The sequence below is a fragment of the Oncorhynchus kisutch genome, linkage group LG28 (genome assembly GCF_002021735.2).
Source record: "Oncorhynchus kisutch isolate 150728-3 linkage group LG28, Okis_V2, whole genome shotgun sequence".
Classification (NCBI taxonomy): domain Eukaryota; kingdom Metazoa; phylum Chordata; class Actinopteri; order Salmoniformes; family Salmonidae; genus Oncorhynchus; species Oncorhynchus kisutch.
The window spans coordinates 42,800,188-42,820,805 of record NC_034201.2 but is presented as its reverse complement, the minus strand read 5'-3'; the positions used below and the strand labels follow the sequence as shown (position 1 = coordinate 42,820,805).

Sequence of the window (20,618 nt, the reverse complement as noted above, 5' to 3'; positions counted from 1 at the left end):
ACTGTTAACAGCTTCTCCTCTGTCCTCTCTGACTGTTAACAGCTTCTCCTCTGTCCTCTCTGACTGTTAACATAACAGCTTCTCCTCTGTCCTCTCTGACTGTTAACAGCTTCTCCTCTGTCCTCTCTGACTGTTAACAGCTTCCCCTCTGTCCTCTCTGACTGTTAACAGCTTCTCCTCTGTCCTCTCTGACTGTTAACAGCTTCTCCTCTGTCCTCTCTGACTGTTAACAGCTTCTCCTCTGTCCTCTCTGACTGTTAACAGCTTCTCCTCTGTCCTCTCTGACTGTTAACAGCTTCTCCTCTGTCCTCTCTGACTGTTAACAGCTTCTCCTCTGTCCTCTCTGACTGTTAACAGCTTCTCCTCTGTCCTCTCTGACTGTTAACAGCTTCTCCTCTGTCCTCTCTGACTGTTAACAGCTTCTCCTCTGTCCTCTCTGACTGTTAACAGCTTCTCCTCTGTCCTCTCTGACTGTTAACAGCTTCTCCTCTGTCCTCTCTGACTGTTAACAGCTTCTCCTCTGTCCTCTCTGACTGTTAACTGCTTCTCCTCTGTCCTCTCTGACTGTTAACAGCTTCTCCTCTGTCCTTTCTGACTGTTAACATAACAGCTTCTCCTCTGTCCCTCTGACTGTTAACTGCTTCTCCTCTGTCCTCTCTGACTGTTAACATAACAGCTTCTCCTCTGTCCTCTCTGACTGTTAACAGCTTCTCCTCTGTCCTCTCTGACTGTTAACATAACAGCTTCTCCTCTGTCCTTTCTGACTGTTAACATAACAGCTTCTCCTCTGTCCTCTCTGACTGTTAACATAACAGCTTCTCCTCTGTCCTCTCTGACTGTTAACAGCTTCTCCTCTGTCCTCTCTGACTGTTAACAGCTTCTCCTCTGTCCTCTCTGACTGTTAACTGCTTCTCCTCTGTCCTCTCTGACTGTTAACAGCTTCTCCTCTGTCCTTTCTGACTGTTAACATAACAGCTTCTCCTCTGTCCCTCTGACTGTTAACTGCTTCTCCTCTGTCCTCTCTGACTGTTAACATAACAGCTTCTCCTCTGTCCTTTCTGACTGTTAACATAACAGCTTCTCCTCTGTCCTCTCTGACTGTTAACATAACTGCTTCTCCTCTGTCCTCTCTGACTGTTAACAGCTTCTCCTCTGTCCTCTCTGACTGTTAACTCAACATAACAGCTTCTCCTCTGTCCTCTCTGACTGTTAACAGCTTCTCCTCTGTCCTCTCTGACTGTTAACAGCTTCTCCTCTGTCCTCTCTGACTGTTAACAGCTTCTCCTCTGTCCTCTCTGACTGTTAACATAACAGCTTCTCCTCTGTCCTCTCTGACTGTTAACTCAACATAACAGCTTATCCTCTGTCCTCTCTGACTGTTAACTGCTTCTCCTCTGTCCTCTCTGACTGTTAACAGCTTCTCCTCTGTCCTCTCTGACTGTTAACAGCTTCTCCTCTGTCCTCTCTGACTGTTAACAGCTTCTCCTCTGTCCTCTCTGACTGTTAACTGCTTCTCCTCTGTCCTCTCTGACTGTTAACATAACAGCTTCTCCTCTGTCCTCTCTGACTGTTAACTCAACATAACAGCTTCTCCTCTGTCCTCTCTGACTGTTAACTGCTTCTCCTCTGTCCTCTCTGACTGTTAACATAACAGCTTCTCCTCTGTCCTCTCTGACTGTTAACTCAACATAACAGCTTCTCCTCTGTCCTCTCTGACTGTTAACTGCTTCTCCTCTGTCCTCTCTGACTGTTAACAGCTTCTCCTCTGTCCTCTCTGACTGTTAACAGCTTCTCCTCTGTCCTCTCTGACTGTTAACTCAACATAACAGCTTCTCCTCTGTCCTCTCTGACTGTTAACTGCTTCTCCTCTGTCCTCTCTGACTGTTAACTCAACATAACAGCTTCTCCTCTGTCCTCTCTGACTGTTAACTGCTTCTCCTCTGTCCTCTCTGACTGTTAACAGCTTCTCCTCTGTCCCTCTGACTGTTAACTGCTTCTCCTCTGTCCTCTCTGACTGTTAACATAACAGCTTCTCCTCTGTCCTTTCTGACTGTTAACAGCTTCTCCTCTGTCCTCTCTGACTGTTAACAGCTTCTCCTCTGTCCTCTCTGACTGTTAACATAACAGCTTCTCCTCTGTCCTCTCTGACTGTTAACAGCTTCTCCTCTGTCCTCTCTGACTGTTAACTCAACATAACAGCTTCTCCTCTGTCCTCTCTGACTGTTAACAGCTTCTCCTCTGTCCTCTCTGACTGTTAACAGCTTCTCCTCTGTCCTTTCTGACTGTTAACATAACAGCTTCTCCTCTGTTCCCTCTGACTGTTAACAGCTTCTCCTCTGTCCTCTCTGACTGTTAACTCAACATAACAGCTTCTCCTCTGTCCTCTCTGACTGTTAACAGCTTCTCCTCTGTCCTCTCTGACTGTTAACAGCTTCTCCTCTGTCCTCTCTGACTGTTAACAGCTTCTCCTCTGTCCTCTCTGACTGTTAACAGCTTCTCCTCTGTCCTCTCTGACTGTTAACATAACAGCTTCTCCTCTGTCCTCTCTGACTGTTAACAGCTTCTCCTCTGTCCTCTCTGACTGTTAACATAACAGCTTCTCCTCTGTCCTCTCTGACTGTTAATTCAACATAACAGCTTCTCCTCTGTCCTCTCTGACTGTTAACTCAACATAACATATTCTCCTCTGTCCTCTCTGACTGTTAACTCAACATAACAGCTTCTCCTCTGTCCTCTCTGACTGTTAACTGCTTCTCCTCTGTCCTCTCTGACTGTTAACATAACAGCTTCTCCTCTGTCCTCTCTGACTGTTAACATAACAGCTTCTCCTCTGTCCTCTCTGACTGTTAACAGCTTCTCCTCTGTCCTTTCTGACTGTTAACTCAACATAACAGCTTCTCCTCTGTCCTCTCTGACTGTTAACTCAACATAACAGCTTCTCCTCTGTCCTCTCTGACTGTTAACAGCTTCTCCTCTGTCCTCTCTGACTGTTAACTCAACATAACAGCTTCTCCTCTGTCCTCTCTGACTGTTAACAGCTTCTCCTCTGTCCTCTCTGACTGTTAACAGCTTCTCCTCTGTCCTCTCTGACTGTTAACAGCTTCTCCTCTGTCCTCTCTGACTGTTAACAGCTTCTCCTCTGTCCTCTCTGACTGTTAATAGCTTCTCCTCTGTCCTCTCTGACTGTTAACAGCTTCTCCTCTGTCCTCTCTGACTGTTAACAGCTTCTCCTCTGTCCTCTCTGACTGTTAGCAGCTTCTCCTCTGTCCTCTCTGACTGTTAACATAACAGCTTCTCCTCTGTCCTCTCTGACTGTTAACATAACTGCTTCTCCTCTGTCCTCTCTGACTGTTAACTCAACATAACAGCTGAGGACTTAATTGACATGGCAATGGTCCTTATGATTATTTCAATCAACTGAATCAATCAATGAATCAATTCAATCAATCAAATCATAAAAACACTCATCAGTAATTCCTTACATTGTCAAATAAAAGTGATTTGATCCTGGGTAAACAACCAGTGTGATCTGCTGTGTACAGTAGATGTCAGGATTAGACAGAGCTGTGAGGTCTGACTATGTTGACAAGCCCTGAGCGGAGACGAGAGGAGGGGGTAGAGGAGGGGGAGACGATGACAGAGGAGAGCAGAGCAGAGCAGCGCCTGGCGTCCTTGTCACCTCACCATGATGGTGTAATCAGCAGGGACTCAGACATGTCAAGGGTGGCCCACCGCCAGGATTTATGGGTATTTTTTATGTCAGTGACAGGTGAGGCGGTCAGACTGGATCTGGCAGCACAGTGATTGTCTCCATCATGCCATCTCAAGGTCAGACAGCTCAGTGATTGTCTCCATCATGCCATCTCAAGGTCAGACAGCTCAGTGATTGTCTCCATCATGCCATCTCAAGGTCAGACAGCTCAGTGATTGTCTCCATCATGCATCTCAGGGTCAGATAGGAGAGAATAGTGAACATTGCCACATGTCAGAGCTAAGCCTGGGCTGCTGCTGCAAACACACGGGGACATACTGTAAACCAGTGGATCCCAACCAGGAGTACTAGGACCCTTGGGGGTACGTGGTCTATCCACACGAGGTACTTGAGAAGACCCATGAGAACATAGGATACTGGTAAAATGCACAAGATGGGGTACTTCAGGGGTACACTGGACAGAGCAGCATTCAGTTGGCGGTACAGTAATCGAAAAAGGTAGGAAGCCCCTGCTGTAAAGTATAGTTGGTGGCAGCTCAGTTGCTACTAGTTTTAGTGTTACAAAGCACTTCATGTTAAGTTAGAAGAAAGACTGACTGAGGGAATCAGGCAATGACTAGAACAGTAGGAAGCTAAATCATATCAGCTATTACATTAATCAGCTATGACTGGTTCTGGACTGGTTCTTAGTCATTCTAAATGGGCTTATCTCTTATTGCATTCTTGTTCCTGACAACAGTATCGCTGTAGTAAACCATTTGACAGGTCACAGCTCTTCTACTTCAGTGTTTTAGATTAAATAATTACATTATAATGTGCACACGTGTACACACACACACACACACACACACACACACACACTCCAGGTGGCTCGCAGCTTACTTTGGCCGCTGTGCCACTGTCCCTCTCATGCCATCTGGTTAGAGAGGCCTCGCCAGCATCATGGGTGCCCCTCAGGAACTGGCAGCAGCACCAACCAAGCTTCTGTCTCCTCTTTGGATGCTGCTGATGTCATCACGTTGCTAGGAAGACTGTGCAACTCAAGATGTTTTCCTCCTCCCTATTGAAGCAGGCAACTATTGACAGGCTAAAGCAGCTAAACTATGTCATAATCTGGAACTTTTGGAAGGATGACCCAGACTGGTCTGAGACTCTGTTGGGTTCTGTCACCACCCACTACCCTCTTTTGGGTTCTGTTCCAGCGCACTTCTTTTGTTGTGTTCTGTTCCAGCCCACTTCCACTGTTGGGTTCTGTTCCAGTCGACTTCCACTGTTGGGTTCTATTCCAGTCGACTTCCACTGTTGGGTTCTGTTCCAGTCGACTTCCACTGTTGGGTTCTATTCCAGTCGACTTCCACTGTTGGGTTCTGTTCCAGTCTACTTCCTCTGTTGGGTTCTGTTCCAGTCTACTTCCTCTGTTGGGTTCTGTTCCAGTCGACTTACTCTGTTGGGTTCTTTTCCAGTCTACTTCCTCTGTTGGGTTCTATTCCAGTCGACTTCCACTGTTGGGTCCCATTCCCGTGCACTTCCTCTATTGGGTTCTATTCCAGCCCACTTCCTCTGGGATATACGGCCATGCATCTACAGTACTGGGACATAGCTATTAGCCTAGTGTACCTATCCAGACAGTACTGGGACACACACAGTGTATCTATCCAGACAGTACTGGGATATAGCTATAAGCCTAGTGTATCTATCCAGAGCCATGATACCAGGTTGAGTTTAGAACCTATAATGATGAGTGATAATGACTGTCCTGCCTCAACAGCATACATATGAATAATACACTACTGCTGTTGGTCAAGCAGCAGTTGAACAATGAGGATACAGTATGTGATGGCCTTTGACTATCTATCCCATCAAAACAAAGGCCTCTGTTCATACCATTCAGCATGCCATTTTGTCCATGCCACTCAGTAAGGACAAGAGACAGCGATTCCATCCATCCGTCCGTCCGTAGGACTGAGATCCCTGAACAATCTGGGATCCCCTCAAAAAGAGCCTGAAGTGGGGAGAGAGGGGGCAGCCACTCCAACACACCACCCACACACCCAACAAACACACATAAACACACCCCAACACACACATACACCAACATACCCCAACACACACATACACAGGCAGGCCAATGGGCTGACAGGGCATCAGTTAGTGGGTCCTGTATGGCTCAGTTGGTAGAGCATGGCACTTGCAATGCCAGGGTTGTGGGTTCAATTCCCACAGGGGGACCAAATGACAACACTTACTAATGTAAGTTACTCTGGATAAGAGTGTCTAATAAATGACCAAAAAAGTACAAAATCTAGAAGGGCAGGGCTGCTCTTCCAAAGACCTACTCTGGGGGATCAGAGGGACAATATTCCCCTGTTATCAGGGGGATGGGCATTATTATAGTCAACTGTTTCTGACCTTGTGGTCCATATGGACAATAGCCAGGCCTAAGGGACAACAGGATAAACACAGCGGTGACAATAGATTAGAGCTGACCACATGCTGTGTTCACTACCTGCTGCTCACACAGAGAGAGAGAGAGAGTCAACTGAGTGATGGTTTGAAATAATATATAGGATTTTTCATGATTAAGTATAGCAGCAGCTGATTATAAAGCCATAATATAGTAGCAAATGTATATACAAACACAGAATGCAGCTATAAAATTCCATTATTTTTACTGCCTGTACCTCAGAGACAATTCTGCATCACGCCAATTTCCCATCGCTGAACCTCAACATTTTATGGCATTTAGACTAGAAACCCCCTACTAACTCTGTGCACCAGGGACACACAGACTTAGAGGGGATCCGTTTAGCCATTCCAGATAGCTACTGCTGCAGGTGATTTTGTACATCCCTGCTCAGGCCTGACCAACAGTGACAGCCCTGGCGGTTAATGCTGACACGGGGCTTTCTAAAAGCAGGGGGCACAGTGAACGTCATGCTATCTGTGTGTGAACGTCATGCTATCTGTGTGTCATGCTATCTGTGTGTGAACGTCATGCTATCTGTGTGTGTGTCCGTGTCTCTGTTTATGTCTTTGTGAGTGTCTTTGTGTATGGGAGTGTGTGTGTGTGTGTGTGTGTGTGTGTGTGTGTGTGTGTGTGTGTGTGTGTGTGTGTGTGTGTGTGTGTGTGTGTGTGTGTGTGTGTGTGTGTGTGTGTGTGTGTGTGTGTGTGCGTGTGTGCGTGGAGGGTTATGAGGGATAAGGTAGGGAGAGAGAAGTGCAGTGGAAGAATGGATGACCCCAGTAGGGCTTCTGTTGTAGTGGACTGCAAAAGGTAGAGTATATTTCTCTCTATTTCCAGAACCTATAACGAATTACATGCCTGTCACTTAACACCATCTGCGGACCAAATCCTTTCACATAGTCCGCTAAGCTGCTGTTGGCTAGAGAGATGTGACAATTTCTCTATCATAATCCCTGCCGACTTGGTCTGCCATTTACCATGACAACATGCCATACACGTTTTGCAGAGAGAGAGAGAGAAAAATCTAATCAAATCGTATTTGTCACATGCACCGAATTCAACAGGTGTAGACTTTACTGTGAAATGCTTACTTACCAACCCTTCCCAACTACGTAGAGTTTAAAAATAAAGATACAATAGTAAAACAAGAGGAATAAAATAAGATACACAAGAATGGAGATATACAGGAAGTACCAGATCAATATGGAGCTACATACAGGAAGTACCAGATCAATATGGAGCTATATACAGGAAGTACCAGATCAATATGGAGCTACATACAGGAAGTACCAGATCAATATGGAGCTACATACAGGAAGTACCAGATCAATATGGAGCCACATACAGGAAGTACCAGATCAATATGGAGCAATATACAGGAAGTACCAGATCAATATGAAGCTACATACAGGAAGTACCAGATCAATATGGAGCTACATACAGGAAGTACCAGATCGATGTGGAGCTACATACAGGAAGTACCAGATCAATATGGAGCTACATACAGAGAGTACCAGATCAATATGTAGCTACATACAGGAAGTACCAGATCAATATGGAGCCACATACAGGAAGTACCAGATCAATATGGAGCTACAAACAGGAAGTACCAGATAAATATGGAGCTACATACAGGAAGTACCAGATCAATATGGAGCTATATACAGGAAGTACCAGATCAATATGGATCTATATACAGGAAGTACCAGATCAATATGGAGCTACATACAGGAAGTACCAGATCAATATGGAGCTATATACAGGAAGTACCAGATCAATATGGAGCTACATACAGGAAGTACCAGATCAATATGGAGCTACATACAGGAAGTACCAGATCAATATGGAGCTACATACAGGAAGTACCAGATCAATATGGAGCTACATACAGGAAGTACCAGATCAATATGGAGCTATATACAGGGAGTACCAGATCAATGTGGAGCTATATACAGGGAGTACCAGTACCATATCAATGTGGAGCTATATACAGGGAGTACCAGTACCAGATCAATATGGAGCTATATACAGAGAGTACCAGTACCAGATCAATATGGAGCTATATACAGGGAGTACCAGATCAATGCGGAGCTATATACAGGGAGTACCAGATCAATGTGGAGCTATATACAGGAAGTACCAGTACCAGATCAATATGGAGCTACATACAGGAAGTACCAGTACCAGATCAATATGGAGCTACATACAGGAAGTACCAGTACCAGATCAATATGGAGCTACATACAGGAAGTACCAGTACCAGATCAATATGGAGCTACATACAGGAAGTACCAGTACCAGATCAATATGGAGCTACATACAGGAAGTACCAGTACCAGATCAATATGGAGCTATATACAGGGAGTACCAGATCAATGTGGAGCTATATACAGAGAGTACCAGTACCAGATCAATATGGAGCTATATACAGGGAGTACCAGATCAATGTGGAGCTATATACAGAGAGTACCATATCAATGTGGAGCTATATACAGAGAGTACCAGTACCAGATCAATATGGAGCTATATACAGGAAGTACCAGTACCAGATCAATGTGGAGCTATATACAGAGAGTACCAGATCAATATGGAGCTATATACAGAGAGTACCAGATCAATGTGGAGCTATTTACAGGGAGTACCAGTACCAGATCAATATGGAGCTATATACAGGGAGTACCAGTACCAGATCAATATGGAGCTATATACAGGAAGTATCAGTACCAGATCAATATGGAGCTATATACAGGGAGTACCAGATCAATGTGGAGCTATATACAGAGAGTACCAGTACCAGATCAATATGGAGCTATATACAGGGAGTACCAGATCAATGTGGAGCTATATACAGAGAGTACCATATCAATGTGGAGCTATATACAGAGAGTACCAGTACCAGATCAATATGGAGCTATATACAGGAAGTACCAGTACCAGATCAATATGGAGCTATATACAGAGAGTACCAGATCAATGTGGAGCTATATACAGATAGTACCAGATCAATATGGAGCTATATACAGAGAGTACCAGATCAATGTGGAGCTATTTACAGGGAGTACCAGTACCAGATCAATATGGAGCTATATACAGGGAGTACCAGTACCAGATCAATATGGAGCTATATACAGGAAGTATCAGTACCAGATCAATGTGGAGCTATATACAGGGAGTACCAGTACCAGATCAATGTGGAGCTATATACAGGGAGTACCAGATCAATGTGGAGCTATATACAGGGAGTACCAGTACCAGATCAATATGGAGCTATATACAGGGAGTACCAGTACCAGATCAATATGGAGCTATATACAGGGAGTACCAGATCAATGTGGAGCTATATACAGGGAGTACCAGATCAATGTGGAGCTATATACAGGGAGTACCAGATCAATGTGGAGCTATATACAGGGAGTACCAGATCAATGTGGAGCTACATACAGGAAGTACCAGATCAATATGGAGCTACATACAGGAAGTACCAGACCAATATGGAGCTACACACAGAGAGTACCAGATCAATATGGAGCTACATACAGGAAGTACCAGATCAATATGGAGCTACATACAGGAAGTACCAGATCAATATGGAGCTATATACAGGGAGTACCAGTACCAGATCAATATGGAGCTATATACAGAGAGTACCAGTACCAGATCAATATGGAGCTACATACAGGAAGTACCAGTACCAGATCAATATGGAGCTACATACAGGAAGTACCAGTACCAGATCAATATGGAGCTACATACAGGAAGTACCAGTACCAGATCAATATGGAGCTACATACAGGAAGTACCAGTACCAGATCAATATGGAGCTACATACAGGAAGTACCAGTACCAGATCAATATGGAGCTACATACAGGAAGTACCAGTACCAGATCAATATGGAGCTATATACAGGGAGTACCAGATCAATGTGGAGCTATATACAGAGAGTACCAGTACCAGATCAATATGGAGCTATATACAGGGAGTACCAGATCAATGTGGAGCTATATACAGAGAGTACCATATCAATGTGGAGCTATATACAGAGAGTACCAGTACCAGATCAATATGGAGCTATATACAGGAAGTACCAGTACCAGATCAATATGGAGCTATATACAGAGAGTACCAGATCAATGTGGAGCTATATACAGAGAGTACCAGATCAATATGGAGCTATATACAGAGAGTACCAGATCAATGTGGAGCTATTTACAGGGAGTACCAGTACCAGATCAATATGGAGCTATATACAGAGAGTACCAGTACCAGATCAATATGGAGCTACATACAGGAAGTACCAGTACCAGATCAATATGGAGCTACATACAGGAAGTACCAGTACCAGATCAATATGGAGCTACATACAGGAAGTACCAGTACCAGATCAATATGGAGCTACATACAGGAAGTACCAGTACCAGATCAATATGGAGCTACATACAGGAAGTACCAGTACCAGATCATTATGGAGCTACATACAGGAAGTACCAGTACCAGATCAATATGGAGCCATATACAGGGAGTACCAGATCAATGTGGAGCTATATACAGAGAGTACCAGTACCAGATCAATATGGAGCTATATACAGGGAGTACCAGATCAATGTGGAGCTATATACAGAGAGTACCATATCAATGTGGAGCTATATACAGAGAGTACCAGTACCAGATCAATATGGAGCTATATACAGGAAGTACCAGTACCAGATCAATATGGAGCTATATACAGAGAGTACCAGATCAATGTGGAGCTATATACAGAGAGTACCAGATCAATATGGAGCTATATACAGAGAGTACCAGATCAATGTGGAGCTATTTACAGGGAGTACCAGTACCAGATCAATATGGAGCTATATACAGGGAGTACCAGTACCAGATCAATATGGAGCTATATACAGGAAGTATCAGTACCAGATCAATATGGAGCTATATACAGGGAGTACCAGATCAATGTGGAGCTATATACAGAGAGTACCAGTACCAGATCAATATGGAGCTATATACAGGGAGTACCAGATCAATGTGGAGCTATATACAGAGAGTACCATATCAATGTGGAGCTATATACAGAGAGTACCAGTACCAGATCAATATGGAGCTATATACAGGAAGTACCAGTACCAGATCAATATGGAGCTATATACAGAGAGTACCAGATCAATGTGGAGCTATATACAGATAGTACCAGATCAATATGGAGCTATATACAGAGAGTACCAGATCAATGTGGAGCTATTTACAGGGAGTACCAGTACCAGATCAATATGGAGCTATATACAGGGAGTACCAGTACCAGATCAATATGGAGCTATATACAGGAAGTATCAGTACCAGATCAATGTGGAGCTATATACAGGGAGTACCAGTACCAGATCAATGTGGAGCTATATACAGGGAGTACCAGATCAATGTGGAGCTATATACAGGGAGTACCAGTACCAGATCAATATGGAGCTATATACAGGGAGTACCAGTACCAGATCAATATGGAGCTATATACAGGGAGTACCAGATCAATGTGGAGCTATATACAGGGAGTACCAGATCAATGTGGAGCTATATACAGGGAGTACCAGATCAATGTGGAGCTATATACAGGGAGTACCAGATCAATGTGGAGCTATATACAGGGAGTACCAGATCAATGTGGAGCTATATACAGGGAGTACCAGATCAATGTGGAGCTATATACAGGGAGTACCAGATCAATGTGGAGCTATATACAGGGAGTACCAGATCAATGTGGAGCTATATACGGGGAGTACCAGATCAATGTGGAGCTATATACAGGGAGTACCAGATCAATGTGGAGCTATATACAGGGAGCACCAGATCAATTTGGAGCTATATACAGGGAGTACCAGTACCATATCAATGTGGAGCTATATACAGGGAATACCAGGTCAATGTGGAGCTATATACAGGGAGTACCAGTACCAGATCAATGTGGAGCTATATACAGGGAGTACCAGATCAATGTGGAGCTATATACAGGGAGTACCAGATCAATGTGGAGCTATATACAGGGAGTACCAGTACCATATCAATGTGGAGCTATATACAGGGAATACCAGGTCAATGTGGAGCTATATACAGGGAGTACCCGATCAATGTGGAGCTATATACAGGGAGTACCAGGTCAATGTGGAGCTATATACAGGGAGTACCAGATCAATGTGGAGCTATATACAGGGAGTACCGGGTCAATGTGGAGCTATATACAGAGAGTACCAGTACCAGATCAATATGGAGCTATATACAGGGAGTACCAGATCAATGTGGAGCTATATACAGGGAGTACAAGTACCAGATCAATGTGGAGCTATATACAGGGAGTACCAGGTCAATGTGGAGCTATATACAGGGAGTACAAGTACCAGATCAATGTGGAGCTATATACAGGGAGTACCGGGTCAATGTGGAGCTATATACAGAGAGTACCAGTACCAGATCAATATGGAGCTATATACAGGGAGTACCAGGTCAATGTGGAGCTATATACAGGGAGTACAAGTACCAGATCAATGTGGAGCTATATACAGGGAGTACCAGTGCCAGATCAATGTGGAGCTATATACAGGGAGTAGAAGTACCAGATCAATGTGGAGCTATATACAGGGAGTACCAGATCAATGTGGAGCTATATACAGGGAGTACCAGTACAAGATCAATGTGGAGCTATATACAGGGAGTACCAGATCAATGTGGAGCTATATACAGGGAGTACCAGTACCCGATCAATGTGGAGCTATATACAGGGAGTACCAGTACCAGATCAATGTGGAGCTATATACAGGGAGTACCAGTACCAGATCAATGTGGAGCTATATACAGGGAGTACCAGTACCAGATCAATGTGGAGCTATATACAGGGAGTACCAGATCAATGTGGAGCTATATACAGAGAGTACCAGATCAATGTGGAGCTATATACAGGGAGTACCAGATCAATGTGGAGCTATATACAGGGAGTACCAGTACCAGATCAATATGGAGCTATATACAGGGAGTACCAGTACCAGATCAATATGGAGCTATATACAGGGAGTACCAGTACCAGATCAATGTGAAATTGGGGAGAAATTGGGGAGAAAAGGGGGTAAAAAAATGTGTTTAAATACTAATTGAGTGTATGTAAACTTCTGACCCACTGGGAATGTGATAAAATAAATAAAAGCTGAAATAAATCACTCTCAACTATTATTCAGACATTTCACATTCTTAAAATAAAGTGATGATCCTGACTGACCTAAGAAAGGGAATGTTTACTAGAATTAAACGTCAGGAAATGTGAAAAACTGAGTTTAAATGTAATTGAATAAGGCGTACGTAAACTTCCGACTTCAACTATATAGTTTTGTGAGTATGTATATGGTGTGTTTATATAGTCTAGTGAGTGTGTATATGGTGTGTATATATAGTCTAGTGAGTGTGTATTTAGTCTAGTGAGTGTGTATATGGTGTGTATATATAGTCTAGTGAGTATGTATATGGTGTGTATTTAGTCTAGTGAGTATGTATATGGTGTGTATATATAGTCTAGTGAGTGTGTATATAGTGTGTATATATAGTCTAGTGAGTGTGTATATAGTGTGTATATATAGTCGAGTGAGTGTGTATATGGTGTGTATATATAGTCTAGTGAGTGTGTATATAGTGTGTATATATAGTCGAGTGAGTGTGTATATGGTGTGTATATATAGTCTAGTGAGTGTGTATATGGTGTGTATATATAGTCTAGTGAGTGTGTATATGGTGTGTATATATAGTCTAGTGAGTGTGTATATAGTGTGTATATATAGTCGAGTGAGTGTGTATATGGTGTGTATATATAGTCTAGTGAGTGTGTATATGGTGTGTATATATAGTCTAGTGAGTGTGTATATAGTGTGTATATATAGTCCAGTGAGTATGTATATAGTGTGTATATATAGTCTAGTGAGTGTGTATATAGTGTGTATTTAGTCTAGTGAGTGTGTATATGGTGTGTATATATAGTCTAGTGAGTGTCTATATAGTGTGTATTTAGTCTAGTGAGTGTGTATATGGTGTGTATATATAGTCTAGTGAGTGTGTATATGGTGTGTATATATAGTCTAGTGAGTGTGTATATGGTGTGTATATATAGTCTAGTGAGTGTCTATATAGTGTGTATTTAGTCTAGTGAGTGTGTATATGGTGTGTATATATAGTCTAGTGAGTGTGTATATGGTGTGTATATATAGTCTAGTGAGTGTGTATATAGTGTGTATATATAGTCCAGTGAGTATGTATATGGTGTGTATATATAGTCTAGTGAGTGTGTATTTAGTCTAGTGAGTATGTATATGGTGTGTATATATAGTCTAGTGAGTGTGTATATAGTGTGTATATATAGTCTAGTGAGTGTGTATATAGTGTGTATTTAGTCTAGTGAGTATGTATATGGTGTGTATATATAGTCTAGTGAGTGTGTATATAGTGTGTATATATAGTCCAGTGAGTATGTATATGGTGTGTATATATAGTCTAGTGAGTGTGTATATAGTGTGTATATATAGTCTAGTGAGTGTGTATATGGTGTGTATATATAGTCTAGTGAGTGTGTATATAGTGTGTATATATAGTCCAGTGAGTATGTATATGGTGTGCATATATAGTCTAGTGAGTGTGTATATAGTGTGTATTTAGTCTAGTGAGTGTGTATATAGTGTGTATATATAGTCTAGTGAGTGTCTATATAGTGTGTATTTAGTCTAGTGAGTGTGTATATGGTGTGTATATATAGTCTAGTGAGTGTGTATATGGTGTGTATATATAGTCTAGTGAGTGTGTATATAGTGTGTATATATAGTCCAGTGAGTATGTATATGGTGTGTATATATAGTCTAGTGAGTGTGTATATAGTGTGTATTTAGTCTAGTGAGTATGTATATGGTGTGTATATATAGTCTAGTGAGTGTGTATTTAGTCTAGTGAGTATGTATATGGTGTGTATATATAGTCTAGTGAGTGTGTATTTAGTCTAGTGAGTATGTATATGGTGTGTATATATAGTCTAGTGAGTGTGTATATAGTGTGTATTTAGTCTAGTGAGTGTGTATATAGTGTGCATTTAGTCTAGTGAGTGTGTATATGGTGTGTATATAGTCTAGTGAGTGTGTATATAGTGTGTATTTAGTCTAGTGAGTATGTATATGGTGTGTATATATAGTCTAGTGAGTGTGTATATGGTGTGTATATATAGTCTAGTGAGTGTGTATATAGTGTGTATTTAGTCTAGTGAGTGTGTATATGGTGTGTATATATAGTATAGTGAGTGTGTATATAGTGTGTATTTAGTCTAGTGAGTGTGTATATGGTGTGTATATATAGTCCAGTGAGTGTGTATATGGTGTGTATATAGAGTCTAGTGAGTGTTCGTAGAGTCAGTGTAGATAGATAGGGTACCATTAATTGGATATTTACCAGTCTGGCTATTTAGCAGTCTTATTGGTTGGGGGTAGGAGCTGTCTCAGAGCCTGTATGTCCGAAAGCCATTGCTCCGGTACTGTTTGCCGGACGGTAGCAGAGTGAACAGTCTATGGCTTGGATTATTTGGTGGAGGTCCTGGATTGCAGGAAGCTCGGCCCCAGTGATGTACTGGGCTGTCCACACCACCCTCTGTAGCGATTTGCGGTTAAGGGCGGTGTATTTGCCATACAAAGCGGTAATGCAGCCAGTCAGGATGCTCTTGATGGTGCAGCTGTAGAACTTTTTGAGGATCCGAGGGCCCATACCAAATCTTTTCAGCCTCCTGCTGGTGAAGAGGCGCTGTCGTGCCCTCTTCACGACTGTGCGTGTATGTGTGGACCATGTTAGGTCCTTAGTGATGTGGACGCCAAGGAACTTGAAGCTATCGACCTGCTCCACAACAGCCCCGTCGATGTGGATGGGGGCGTTCTCTCCCCTCTTTCTCCTGTGGTCCACGATCAGCTCCTTGGTCTTACTGACGTTGAGGGAGAGGTTGCTATCCTGGAAACACACTGCTAAGTCTATGACCTCCTCCCTGTATGCTGACTCATCGCCGTTGGTGATCAGGCCTACAGCCATTGCTAAGCCAGCAAACTTGATGATGGTGTTGGAGTCGTGCGTGGCCACGCAGTCGTGAGTGAAAAGGGAGTATAAGAGGGGAGTAAGCACACACCCTGAGGGGACCCCGTGTTGAGGGTCAGCGTGGTGGAAGTGTTGTTGCCTACCCTCACCACCTGGGGACGGCCCGTTATGCAGTCCAGGACCCAGTTGCAAAGGGAGGGGTTCAATCCCAGGATCCATAGCTTGGTGATGAGCTTGGAGGGGACTATGCTGTTGAACGCTGAGCTGTAGTCTATAAACAGAATTCTCACATAGTTAATTCCCCTCTTGTCCAGGTGGGAGAGGGCAGTCGGAAGTGCAATTGATATTGTGTCCTCTGTGGATCTGTTGGGGCGGAATGGGAATTGGAGTGGGTCTAGGTTGTCTGGGATGATGGTGTTGATGTGTCGAGAGAGAGAGTAAGAGAAAGAAGGGAGAGAGATATAGAGAGAGATGGAGAGAGAGAAAGAGAAATGGGGAGGGGGAGGGAAGCATACTTACTGTACACAGTGAGCAGTTTGTGGCTCCCTCTGAAGTGTGTCATAATGTCATGTGCAATCTGGGATGACATTGCATGCCCATTCAGAGAAATCAGGGCTAGCTATCGGCGTCAAACATGATGCACCACTTGATTCTTTGCCTTACTAATGCTAAACAGAACAGAACTAAAATAAAATCCCAGTCAGAATGGTTAAAGGGTGGCGCGTCGTTATTACCCCCCCCCCCCCCCTGGTCTGGACAAGCATGACTGATATTATGAATAGCAGGCTATTAGCAGCTACTGATGTGCTTTTAACACGTTTGTTATTACCACACCAAAGGTACTGACCACCAATGGAGACAGCTTTCTATGAAAAAGCAGTTTTACACAATCCCATCAGACACGGTGTCACGCCTACTCCTGCTCCCTTCCTCCGGCACTTGACGTCGACCAGTCTACTAACCACAGGCCCTGGCAACTATCATTACGCACACCTGCTCCCCATCATTACGCACACCTGCTCCCCATCATTACGCACACACCTGCTCCCCATCATTACGCACACACCTGCTCCCCATCATTACACACACCTGCTCCCCATCATTACGGACACATGCTCCCCATAATTACGCACACCTGCTCCCCATCATTACGCACACCTGCTCTCCATCATTACACACACCTGCTCTCCATCATTACGCACACCTGCTCCCCGTCATTACGCACACCTGGTTATCATTTGCTCCGTGATTACTTTATTTAGCCCCTCATTTGACGGCAGTCATTAGGTAGTATTGTTTTCTCTCACGTTCTGTACGCTTCTCATGTTTGTTCATCTGTATCGTTTCTTTATTAAATTCACCTTCCGCACCTGCTTCCTGACTCCCGGCGTATTACGTTACAATTAGGATAATAGTCATGTCTAAGAAATGCTGTTAATGTGGAACTTTTCTGTGTTTTTTCAATTTTCTTAAGGACCCTTGGAATCATAGAAAAAGATGATCAACAGAGAGACTAGCCTAAAACAGCTGGCTACAGCTGACGTGGAACATATATCCATATATGCACATTGATATTGAGGTCATACACTTTGCTAGAGTACAGCCCTGGCAGTGGCTTACTCTAACCACCTGCTTTGCTGAATGATAACATTACCAGGTGTAGGTGTATATGTGGTAGAGGTGGCACAGACACAAAGACACTCTCTTTTTGCTTGTCAGCTGCACACCAAAATAATTCCAGAGATGACATTGGGCCAAAATAGAGCGATTGTAACATGAGGCGCAGGGGCACGTGCTAGCTGCAACAGCAACCTGCTGGATTACCAGTCAGACCAGGCCAGCACTAGGCTACAGCAACCAGTCAGTCAGTCAGTCAGACCAGGCCAGCACTAGGCTACAGCAACCAGTCAGTCAGTCAGTCAGACCAGGCCAGCACTAGGCTACAGCAACCAGTCAGTCAGTCAGACCAGGCCAGCACTAGGGCGCAGCAATCAGTCAGTCAGTCAGACCAGGCCAGCACTAGGCTGCAACAAACAGTCAGTCAGTCAGACCAGGCCAGCACTAGGCTACAGCAATCAGTCAGTCAGTCAGACCAGGCCAGCACTAGGCTGCAACAAACAGTCAGTCAGTCAGACCAGTCCAGCACTAGGCTACAGCAACCAGTCAGTCAGTCAGACCAGGCCAGCACTAGGCTACAGCAACCAGTCAGTCAGTCAGACCAGGCCAGCACTAGGCTACAGCAACCAGTCAGTCAGTCAGACCAGGCCAGCACTAGGCTACAGCAACCAGTCAGTCAGTCAGACCAGGCCAGCACTAGGGCGCAGCAATCAGTCAGTCAGTCAGACCAGGCCAGCACTAGTCTGCAACAAACAGTCAGTCAGTCAGTCAGACCATGCCAGCACTAGTGCGCAGCAACCAGTCAGTCAGTCAGACAGACCAGGCCAGCACTAGGCTGCAACAACCAGTCAGTCAGCCAGTCAGTCAGACCAGGCCAGGACTAGGCTGCAGGAGCGCTGCTTAATCCTCTTGTTTGGCTGCCGTTTCACCACAGCACCAGAGAACAATATTTTGGCATGATGAAATTTTTCTCCAGCAGGGGGAACACAGGAGATTGAATCTATAATCTATTCTACGCTGTCAAGAGAACACAACACACAATCATTCATAGATCCGAGTAAATGCTAGAAAGATGTTACTAGAAATATCTGTAAATGCTAAAGTTATATTGTGAATTTACAGGCAACAGTTATGTAGAGGCAGGAGATCGTTACTAACAATGAGAAATTATTCACATTCAAAAGGTGTCTTAGTAGTGTTCCATCAGTTTTCCTCAAGGTATTCTGCGTAATATTTGCACGGACAAATCCCAGACCAGAAAGCGCACTCATTAACACTGAGATCAATGAATAAACACAAACCGATATCATACCCCACCCATCAATGACTGATTGATTGATTGAAGGAATATTAATTCACCCCAAAGCCTTCCCGAGGTTAAACCATCCCAAGCCGTCTGACAGAGGTTAAACCATCCCAAGCCATCTGCTAGAGGTTAAACCATCCCAAGCCATCTGCTAGAGGTTAAACCATCTCAAGCCATCTGCTAGAGGTTAAACCATCCCAAGCCATCTGCTAGAGGTTAAACCATCCCAAGCCATCTGCTAGAGGTTAAACCATCCCAAGCCATCTGACAGAGGTTAAACCATCCCAAGCCTTCTGCCCGAGGTTAAACCATCCCAAGCCATCTGCTAGAGGTTAAACCATCCCAAGCCATCTGCTAGAGGTTAAACCATCCCAAGCCATCAGCTAGAGGTTAAACCATCCCAAGCCATCTGACAGAGGTTAAACCATCCCAAGCCTTCTGCCCGAGGTTAAACCATCCCAAGCCATCTGCTAGAGGTTAAACCATCCCAAGCCATCTGCTAGAGGTTAAACCATCCCAAGCCATCTGCTAGAGGTTAAACCATCCCAAGCCATCTGACAGAGGTTAAACCATCCCAAGCCATCTGCTAGAGGTTAAATCATCCCAAGCCATCTGCTAGAGGTTAAACCATCCCAAGCCATCTGACAGAGGTTAAACCATCCCAAGCCATCTGACAGGGGTTAAACCATCCCAAGCTGTTTACTAGAGGTTAAACCATCCCAAGCCTTCTGCTAGAGGTTAAACCATTCCAAGCCATCTGCTATAAGTTAAACAATCTCAAACTGTCTGACAGAGGTTAAACCATCCCAAGCCATCTGACAGAGGTTAAACCATCCCAAGCCATCTGCTAGAGGTTAAACCATCCCAAGCCATCTGCTAGAGGTTAAACCATTCCAAGCCATCTGCTATAAGTTAAACAATCTCAAACTGTCTGACAGAGGTTAAACCATCCCAAACCGTCTAACAGAGTTTAAACCATCCCAAACAGAGGTTAAACCATCCCAAGCCATCTGCTAGAGGTTAAACCATCCCAAGCCATCTGCTAGAGTTTAAACCATCCCAAGCCATCTGACAGAGGTTAAACCATCCCAAGCCATCTGACAGAGGTTAAACCATCTCAAGCCATCTGCTAGAGGTTAAACCATCCCAAGCCATCTGCTAGAGGTTAAACCATCCCAAGCCGCCTGACAGAGGTTAAACCATCCCAAGCCATCTGCTAGAGGTTAAACCATCCGAAGCCATCTGCTAGAGGTTAAACCATCCCAAGCCATCTGACAGAGGTTAAACCATCCCAAGCCATCTGACAGAGGTTAAACCATCCCAAGCCATCTGCTAGAGGTTAAACCATCCCAAGCCATCTGCTAGAGGTTAAACCATCCCAAGCCATCTGACAGAGGTTAAACCATCCCAAGCCATCTGCTAGAGGTTAAACCATCCCAAGCCA

At 44.0% G+C, this 20,618-nt stretch overlaps 1 protein-coding gene and 1 non-coding gene across 3 annotated transcripts in view; one reads left to right on the top strand and one right to left on the bottom strand.

Annotated features, from left to right (window-relative positions):
- The window catches only part of LOC109873391 (actin-binding LIM protein 3-like), a 158,484-nt gene that overhangs the window by 133,689 nt on the left and 4,177 nt on the right, over positions 1-20,618 (bottom strand). The gene's annotated exons all lie outside the window — the stretch shown is intronic.
- trnaa-ugc (transfer RNA alanine (anticodon UGC)) lies at positions 5,869-5,941 on the top strand. The gene has a single exon. It is a non-coding gene; the product is annotated as a tRNA-Ala (tRNA).